Source organism: Magnolia sinica, chromosome 8, assembly GCF_029962835.1.
Source record: "Magnolia sinica isolate HGM2019 chromosome 8, MsV1, whole genome shotgun sequence".
Classification (NCBI taxonomy): Eukaryota; Viridiplantae; Streptophyta; class Magnoliopsida; order Magnoliales; family Magnoliaceae; genus Magnolia; species Magnolia sinica.
In genome coordinates this window covers 51920728-51929579 of record NC_080580.1, presented here as the reverse complement: position 1 = coordinate 51929579, position 8852 = coordinate 51920728, and the positions used below count along the sequence as shown (strand labels likewise).

The window sequence follows — 8852 nt, the reverse complement described above, 5'->3', positions numbered from 1 at the left end:
GGGCCTATAACCACGAAAGGTCGGACTTAAGCTCCTTGACCATGGATCTAGGTCAAGCTGAGTTTTCATACCGACCGGCTCTTCAGATCAGCCATGGCGGACCACACTCAATTCAACGGTCACAGAAACTCGATCAGGTCCACAAGCACTAGGATATGCCTGGGCCAACTATCCTGATCAGAGGGTGAAATTGGGTCAAAATCCAATGGTCAGAATGCTTAAAATCGTCGCGCAAGCGACACGACTCAGATTTCAATAAAAGCTTAATAAATTCCAACCGTTCTCACACTCTTCACTCCGAACTCAATCAAATCGACCCAGAACATCGGATCGACTTAATTTTCGAGGTGAAGATCAAGCCCAACTCGGTGACCGCAACAGCCTAAGATCATCGCCATCGGACTTTCGACGCGCGGTCCAGGTCCGATCCAGATCTTCCAAAAATTCTCCAGAACAACTGGAATTAGCGATGGATCCCAGATTTCAGAGTAACGTAGCGCTCACTAATCTACACGTTTAGAGCCATGCAGATACAATTTAAAGTGATTGATGCGGATTCCACAAGCAATCGAGTAAAGTGCTAATTACCCCAAAACAACTACTTAAGGAAAGATTAGCACAAAAATTCCAAGGTCGTTACACATACGACATTACATGATGCAAGAGTTCATGGTCAACACACACCTACAGCGCTTACATTCCGCTTGCAGCCAATACAACCACAACCTAACTTGCACGATATTCAACAACCGAAGCTATTGGTAGTCCTGGGGGGACGGCATCCTTCTATAATAGTTAGCAGTACTGAACAACCAAGTCATCGGTCCGGGGAAAGAAAAGGACTGCCTTTGACCATAAAAAAAGGAACTCGCTTAACTTGCTAGGCCTTCGGAAGAAAGGTTCTTTTGTTCATGCTTCAGATGATCTAGCTAATTACATATACTTCTATCTAATTATAGACTATGAATCTATTAGAAAGGCGAGCCAGCTTCAAAGCCATTGTGCGCCATCACTGTACTTTAGGGTTGTCATACTAGATGACGGGGGGCGCGTCACGTTTTTCAGCTGCCTCGAAACCCTCTCTCTACAGTGCCAGTGCCGACTACTTCTCAATGCAACTTTTGACTGCCCTTCATTCAAATCAGTGGTACTTCCTTCCTCAGTTGCTTCCGCAAACTCTGTTTGTTCATCAATCAGGTAACCAACCAATATATCTTCCTCCTTGTATCTATAACTTCCTTCTTCCATTCAAGCAGTTTATGCACCTGCGGATGATTTGACCGACCCTCCTCCTAAGCGGCTGATTGAATCCTTTTCCCTCTGAGCAACAAGTTGTTCATATATCCCGCATCTACAAGTCATTGCGCATGTACACACTGGAATGGGTTGATAGAAAGCCAGCTCTTCCCACGCGGTCATCAATGCATTGTAGTATGATGTAACAGAAAGATCCCCTTGCTTAAACATAGCAAGGTGCTGCTTCAACTGAGAAATTCGGGAATCATGGCTTTTTGTATACAGCTGTGCGACATGATCCCAAATTCGTTTTGCCGAGTTCAGAAACATGAGACTCGAGCGGATGGATGTCTGGCTCCATAGAGTTTATTAGCAATGACATAACCATTTCATTGTTAGCGCTCCATTCAGCATATCGGTGTTGGAGATGGCTGTGAAATTGATCCATCAACATATCATTACTTCATCTTCCCTCCAAGGAAAAGCCGGACCGATCTAGCCCATTGGAGGTAGTTACTTCCATTTAGTCGGGCTGGAACGATCTGAAGCCCGGGATTCTCAGAAGTAGAGACCATATGGGTCATGGCTGGTTGAGTTCCAAAGGGGTTCTCTGTTGTCCCCATCGGTGCAAAAGAGCTAGAAGTAGACATAACAAAGAAGAAACTGATTTTCAGAAGAATAAGTAGGAGAGAAAGAGGAGTAAGGGTTTTGAGGATCAAGAAGGATTTGCGTAGGTTAGAGTTGTTTCAACTCAAGCCAAGAACCAAAGATAAGATTGAATCAATCTTTCTGATGTGCCAAGATCCGAGAAAACGGCAAGGCACAGAGCATACGTCAGACGGAATCAAGAAAATAAGAGAGCAACAACTTATCAAAAAGGAAGGAAAGGAGGAAAGAAGAAAATGAGAAAGCAGAAGAAGAATACCTAGAATGAGGAGCGAATATTGATTTGCACCACCACCGCACACAGCCACCAACAGGTAAGAGGAAGAGCTAGGTCACAACCTGCTCTGATACCATGAAAAACTTGAGAACACACAACATGTGATTCTCTTCAATAAAAAAGTGAAATATAAAGGGCTAACTTCTCACTATGAGAGAATGAATACAACAAGGGGCCTGACTCCTTTATATAGAGGAGCAGCCAAGTGCAAAAGTTATTCACAACCGATGTGGGACTAAACTGACATAACAAAAAAACACAACGACGGAACGAAGGTGACTGACAGGACGTATCACATCTATACTCGACTAGTAGTTCCTATGTTCAGCCTTCCTTGACGGAACGAAGGTGACTGACAGGAGGTATCACATCTACCCTCGACTTCAAGCCAAGGGAATAAGGAAAAGACAAATAAAGCCAATAGCGTATGGGAGAACAGCAAGCTGAAAAACGTGACGCGCCCCCTTATATAAGGCCCGTTAGAGTCCGTCAGTTTGCTGAAAAACGATTATGACGTCAAAGGCCAACGCGCGTTTTACGTAATAAGCGTTTTTCAGCTCCTTGATCGCCTTTCGTTCTCGTTTGAGAAATGGTTCTTTTTTCTCTTTCTTCCGAAACTTTTGAAGGTTACTGATCATCTCCTTTTTTTGGATGTTCTCTGTGTTCCCCTTTGGGATCCTTATCTTCTGCTTTTTGAGAAGGTGTTGGAATGGTGTTTGAACGAGATGTGTAAAGTAGGCAATTACATCTTTTTCGTTGATACAACGACAGGATAAGGCTATATAAGTTTTGATTTTAGGAGTCAGGAAGATATTGAGCATGATTTCCTCTTTTTCCTTAATATAATTGTGAATTTATTCTTGTATATAGGCGTGGATTTTCTTCTTAAAGCGAGGGTGCTTTGAGTCTTAATCGTCCTTCTAAGTCAATGGCTTAAAGTGTGCTTCCTCATACTAAAGTGTTGTTTAGATTACTGATTCCTCGAATGAGTTCAAGGCTAGTTGATTCAAGTTTGAGCTCTACTAACAATGCTTTAAACATCTGTTGGAAGCTTTGGTAAATCCTTTCTGACTCCGGCCGCTGCTTAATAGCAAATAGTAAATCATCTGCATATCTGACCAATTTCTCCTCAATTTTGTTGCCTCTGAATGTTCATATCGAGTTGATGCAGGAAGATGTTCACGCTGGCGGTCCAACAAAGAGGCGAAGTAGTGGTATCTTTCTTTCCATTACGAACGACACGCTTCGCTTGCTCCCTCCCCGTGTCCATTAGCGCTCCCGTCCAGAGCGAAGAGAAGGCGAAAAAGTGCCGCCGAAGTAGCATGAGTAGGCTTCTATTGCTACGCAACAATAGAGCAGGATAGCATTTTGTGCCCACATGTTTAAATTTGAGGGTAAAGAGCTCGCTTGTTATACGGCATCCGACACATCCAGCAGAGCGAAGCAGCGTTCCATTCTTTTTGGCAGCATCCTTCCGCATTGGCGACAAGTGGAGTGCCACAATCCCATTCATCATTTTTTATCTATAAAAGCCAAAGCCCATAGCACTAGCGACATCTCCGACATAAATGCGAGGAGGATGTATACCTGATATAGGATCTTGTGGAACAGGATTTGATTCTGCAAGCGGTTCGGTACGAACGAAGAAATTTCGAACAAAAGGATCGGAACTCGCTGATAGGAAAGGAGAGAAAAACAAAGCAATGCCAACAGCGGAGTCAATCCGCTGTTCATCGATAGACGAAGCTCTCTCTTTTTCATCTCGTGCCAGATGCAACAAAAGATGAGTCCTTTTTCCTTCTCGCGAACCACGGGAGCGCCTAGCGCCCCTATTAGTAAGGGGAGCAAAGCTCATTTTCCTTCCAGGGTAAAGCGGCGCATAAAAAAGGGCTGGCCCGTCAAAAGTCCGGTTCCTTCGCGAACGAAGTTCAGAATCAACAAGGGTTCGTAGAACGAAGGGAGTGTACAACTGGGGCGCAGCCCCACTTTTTTGTTCGTAACGAGGGAGAGATAGAATGGAGTTCTTCACGAAGTTCGAGACAAAGGAACAAAAAAGAGTTTCTCTATGGCCTCCTCGTTTTGAGACATTATGGCTTTGGGGTCGACCCCGGTAACAAAGAAGGAATCCATAAAAACTTGGGATCCGACACCATGATAAAATACTACCCTCATGATTAGACCATGTCCCTGAGATTTGATAAAAGAAAGGTGCATTAGCGGTTAATACGTTGTAATTGGATAAGTTATTAGGAATATGACGGAACGAAAGACCAAGGAAAGGAAGAAGAATGCACCAAAATGCGGGTGCTGCACCAAACGCTGGTGGTTGTTTCTTGTTGTAAGTGAATGCAACGAAAAGACCCGGAAATAACGAATAATGAGACAATTCATTTATTGACATTTCGTGCTCATTTCCATCTGCTTTGTTATTCCCATCATCCGGTAACCACAGGATGATCCACAAGAAAGGTGGCAGGATTCGAACCTATGGCCGGCCCACCCCTGCCCTGCTGGGTTGGGTGGCCGGGTCCTCGTCGCCTCTGTACCCGAAACAGATGCGCTGCGCTACCCAGCGCGTAACCTTGTCTCCCCTACCCCTCTTCTGGTTGTGCCATTACCAATCGCGGGTAACCCCCGGGCCGGCCGCCCCTGACCTAATAAGAACGATTCTCCTTATGACCAAACAAGGACCAGCCGACGGACCACGATCCCGACCAGAAGGATTGCTCGAGGTCGGATAATTATAATACAATAACGAAGATCTGGTCGAATGGTAGAAGAATCTATGGGTTCGTTAGGAATCGAGAGTCGTTGTCTGGACATACGAGTCACAGCCGGCCGGGAAGAGGAGAGATCAACGACGGAGCTACTAGCTACTAGTTGGAAAGGAAAGGACAAGACCACCTTTCGTACATTTCTACTGGTCCAGACATTCGAATAGCGAACGAAAGACCAGGAGCCATTAGGCTAAAGAAAGCACTTCCAGCCGGGTTGACGGCTGTGTGGCCCTCATTCAGCTGGAAGTAGGAAATCAATCCCGGCACGACCGATGACTTAGTCTCCTTCTCCGCTTCGACTCAACCACCTAACCTCTTAGAAAAGATCCGATAGATAGCAGCTACCTAAGGCGTCAATACTCTCTTCACCCTTCACCAATCAATTACCGGTGTTTAATCTAGTAAGTCCTAGTACTATGTTCTCCTACTAGGAGCGGGTTAAATGAAAGGGTGAGCTCTGCCTCTGCCCCTTTCTTTATAGGTGAGGTGAGGGGAACTGCTCAGAAATTTCTTAGTTGGGTGAGGGGTGACTGATCCGGTCAGTCAAGAAATAGGAGAACCAAAAAAGGTGTGTCTGGTCTGGTGTAGCTAATGTGACTTTCTCGATCTTTAGTTCCTCTTCTTTCTCTCTCTTGACCAATGCTCCGGCTTCCACAACTCACTCAAAAGATCAGCCGTTGTGACACAGGTGTATCGAGGTAGGCCGTGGATTGAATAGAGAAAGAAGTTAGAGGGCTCGTATTTGACAGATTTCGAGCAACCACTGTAGCCACTCCTATCTCTTCCGGACCTAAGCGACCTGACCACTTTCATGCAGAAGTAGCGCTTTCGATCTTGTTCTCAGCTCCGACGATTGGGTCCGGTCCTTTAGGCGAGGCTCTTTACTTTACAGGGTGGTTCCCTTTACGGTTCAGGAATTCGTGGTTGGCTCACTTTTGTTTGTTTGGTTACAGTTCATGCCCACTCGTCATGAACCCCCGCCCGCCCCGACGCTGAGTCGCAACTCTTCCTGTAGAAACCTCCTTCAACTGATTCAGTCAGTAGGAAAGTCAGTAAGAAAGCCAGATGCCTCTCCTGCAGGCCGAAACATTTCCTTTGAATAGATGCGGTTCTCCCCATAAAGAAAGAGTGAGCGCTCACTCTTCTTTACTTTATGGCCCACCCTTGTTGCGAAATCTCACTCGGAGAAGTGGGAGTATAGGTTTTTTGGAAGACCTCTCCCTTCTCCATTATTCTAATCATTGAATTAGGTAGGACACTCGACTGTTTAAGGAGAGGGTTTCACTATCTCTTTTCTTTCCGAGTCTACTTGTTGACTTCTTTTTTTTTCTTTATGCTGTTCGGAAAGACCAGTAAGTGGTTTTGGCATATCTTATGCAATCGATTGATTCTATCAGGTCCATTCTTCGGTAGTGCATAGGCTCCGGCTTCTGTAGTCCTCTAGCCGAGCCACTACTTGCGTGTGTGTAATTCATGGCAGTTTTTTATTATGGAGCTATACATGGAGCTTCCTCCAGGATTCTCAGACCCAAAGAAACCGTCTGCAAATGACAGAAATTGATATGGCTTAAAGCAAGCGCCGACGTTTGAGTTCGATCGGTTCAGCACGGCTGTAGAAAAGATGGGATTGAAGAGAAGTCTAAATGACTACTCCTTGTTTGTCAAGCAATCCGCATCAGGTCTCGCTGTTCTCTGTTTTTATGTAAATTATATTGTAATTACCTGATATGATCAGAAAGCCTTTCAATAAAGGTCTTCAATCTCATCTACAAGTCTATTCGACATGAAAGACCTTGGCAGACTCCAGTATTTCCTTGTGAGGTATCTCAGTCGGTATAGTCCTATCTCAATGCAAATATGCAATAGACCTTCTCTCTCGAACTGGTCTAACTGCTTGCAAACCAGCTGAGACTCCGGAATCATAAGTTCTCAATTGATGAAGGAGAACTGCAGGAGGATCCTTCCATGTATAGACGATTAGTCGGAAGTCTAATCTACCTGACTATGACAAGACCTGACATACATAGCCTATGCTGTTGGTATTGTTAGTCAGTTCATGCAGAAACCGAGGAAACCTCACGTCAGATGCAGCATACAGGATACTGAGGGAGGAGGGCTTTCTCCAGGTAAAGGAATCCTCATTCATGTCAACATCCGGAGCTATCGTGTTATTCAGACGCGGCCGGATGTTCAGATGACCGAAAGTATACATCGGGATTCTGTGTCTTCTTAGGTCACAGTCTTATCTCTTAGAAAAGTCAGAAACAAGCTACTGTCTCAAGATCGAGTACAGAAGCAGAATAAAGAGCTATGGCCTCAACAGCAAGCGAGGTCACGTGGATAAAGTCTCTTATGTCTGATCTCATCCTTATCATCTCCGATTTTGTTTGTCGCAAAAAATATAGCTGCAAATCCTGTTTTTAATGAAAGAACCAAGCATATAGATATGACTGCCACTGAATTCGGGAAAAAGAAGTGTGGTTTTATACTTGATTCACACATTTCTACTGATGAACAAGTCGCTTTTTCTTCACAAAAGCCCTCTGTCGACAGAAGCACTCATTCTTCACTAGCAAGCTCTCGATGATTGATCTCTACTCTCCGGGGAGTATGAATATGCATGTGCTTGTATTTTGAGTCATTCTTTCATTGAATTGTATTGTACTATAGTTGCCATGTATGGCTTGTACTACTGTATGTACAGTTGCCAAGAATGGCCTGTACTACATTCCTTGTATGGCCTCAATTAGGCCTAACTATTTGTAATCCCGGGTCTTCCCGAATCATCGAATGAACAAAATCTGAATTCTTTCACAGAGCCTTGAAACTAGAAACAGGTTTCGGCTGTGGTTTGAAAGAGTCAAAAAAAAGACCTGGAACTCAAAACACGAACAGCTTGACGGCTGGTGTTCGGCCGGACTCGAAAAGGTCTTTCCGGTTCTGGTTCTGCTTGCTTCTTGTTCCAACTCGAAAGCCTGACGGGCCGCTTCCTAGAAACCAAACCATTTTTAGCCAATCTTCCTAAAATAGCCAAAGAATATCTCGAAACTCCGGCTAGGAAGTTTCTTGTTGAAGGACGGACTCGTCAGAGCAGGAAGTCCAGTATTTTTTGACTCAAAGCAGGAACTAAACACAATTGCTATTGTCGAGCGAGATAGAACACGACACAAAAGCATTGGATTGTAATTGCAGTGGAATTCATTCACTTATGTTCAAGCCTTATGAAATGATTAACCGATCAAAACATCACCTGCTGATAACAACCAGACCTGACCTAGCTTCAAAACGACTATCAATTTCGGCACGTTAGCACCCAACGGCTTTGAAGCAGCCATTGCTTACTGGCTGAAAAGCCTATTAGTAAAACCTATTGGCCTTTTCTTTTAATAAATAGTCATAAGCATCTTTCAACTGCTTGTTGGTTGCTAGTCTCGACTATCAATTCAGGCGTGCTAGCGCGTTTTACCTTAGTAATAAGCTTTGATGTAAGTAAGCAATAGCCGCTCATACATTTTTCAGCGTATGCGCAGCTGTTGCTTGCTGGCTGCTGAAAAGCTTATTACTAAGGTAAAACGCGCTAGCGCGCTCATACGTTTTGAAGCTGGGCTATTCCTTTGAGCTTTCTCCCCCTCAAAAAAGTTCGGAGGTCTCGGATCCCGGAGACCATTTTGGATCTTGACATCGAACCACATTGGCTCACTCAACACCGCTTCGAATCCTTCCACCAGGCTCCCTCGACCCATCTTCCTCTCTCCGTTTGTGGGAGTGAGTGATCAACCCAGTGGAACAATAAGGCACTGGTTAACTGTTATCAATTCAATCAAGCAGAATGATAAAGCTGAACAATTAAATAAGTCCTAAGTGGACTCTTGTTAATGCAAGGATGTATGTAAAAT

At 44.5% G+C, this 8852-nt stretch overlaps 1 pseudogene; it reads right to left on the bottom strand.

The window, feature by feature from the left end:
- Positions 1–3308: 3308 nt before the first annotated feature.
- On the bottom strand, positions 3309–7861 carry LOC131254254 (probable cytochrome c biosynthesis protein; annotated as a pseudogene).
- Between the last annotated feature and the right edge of the window lie 991 nt (positions 7862–8852).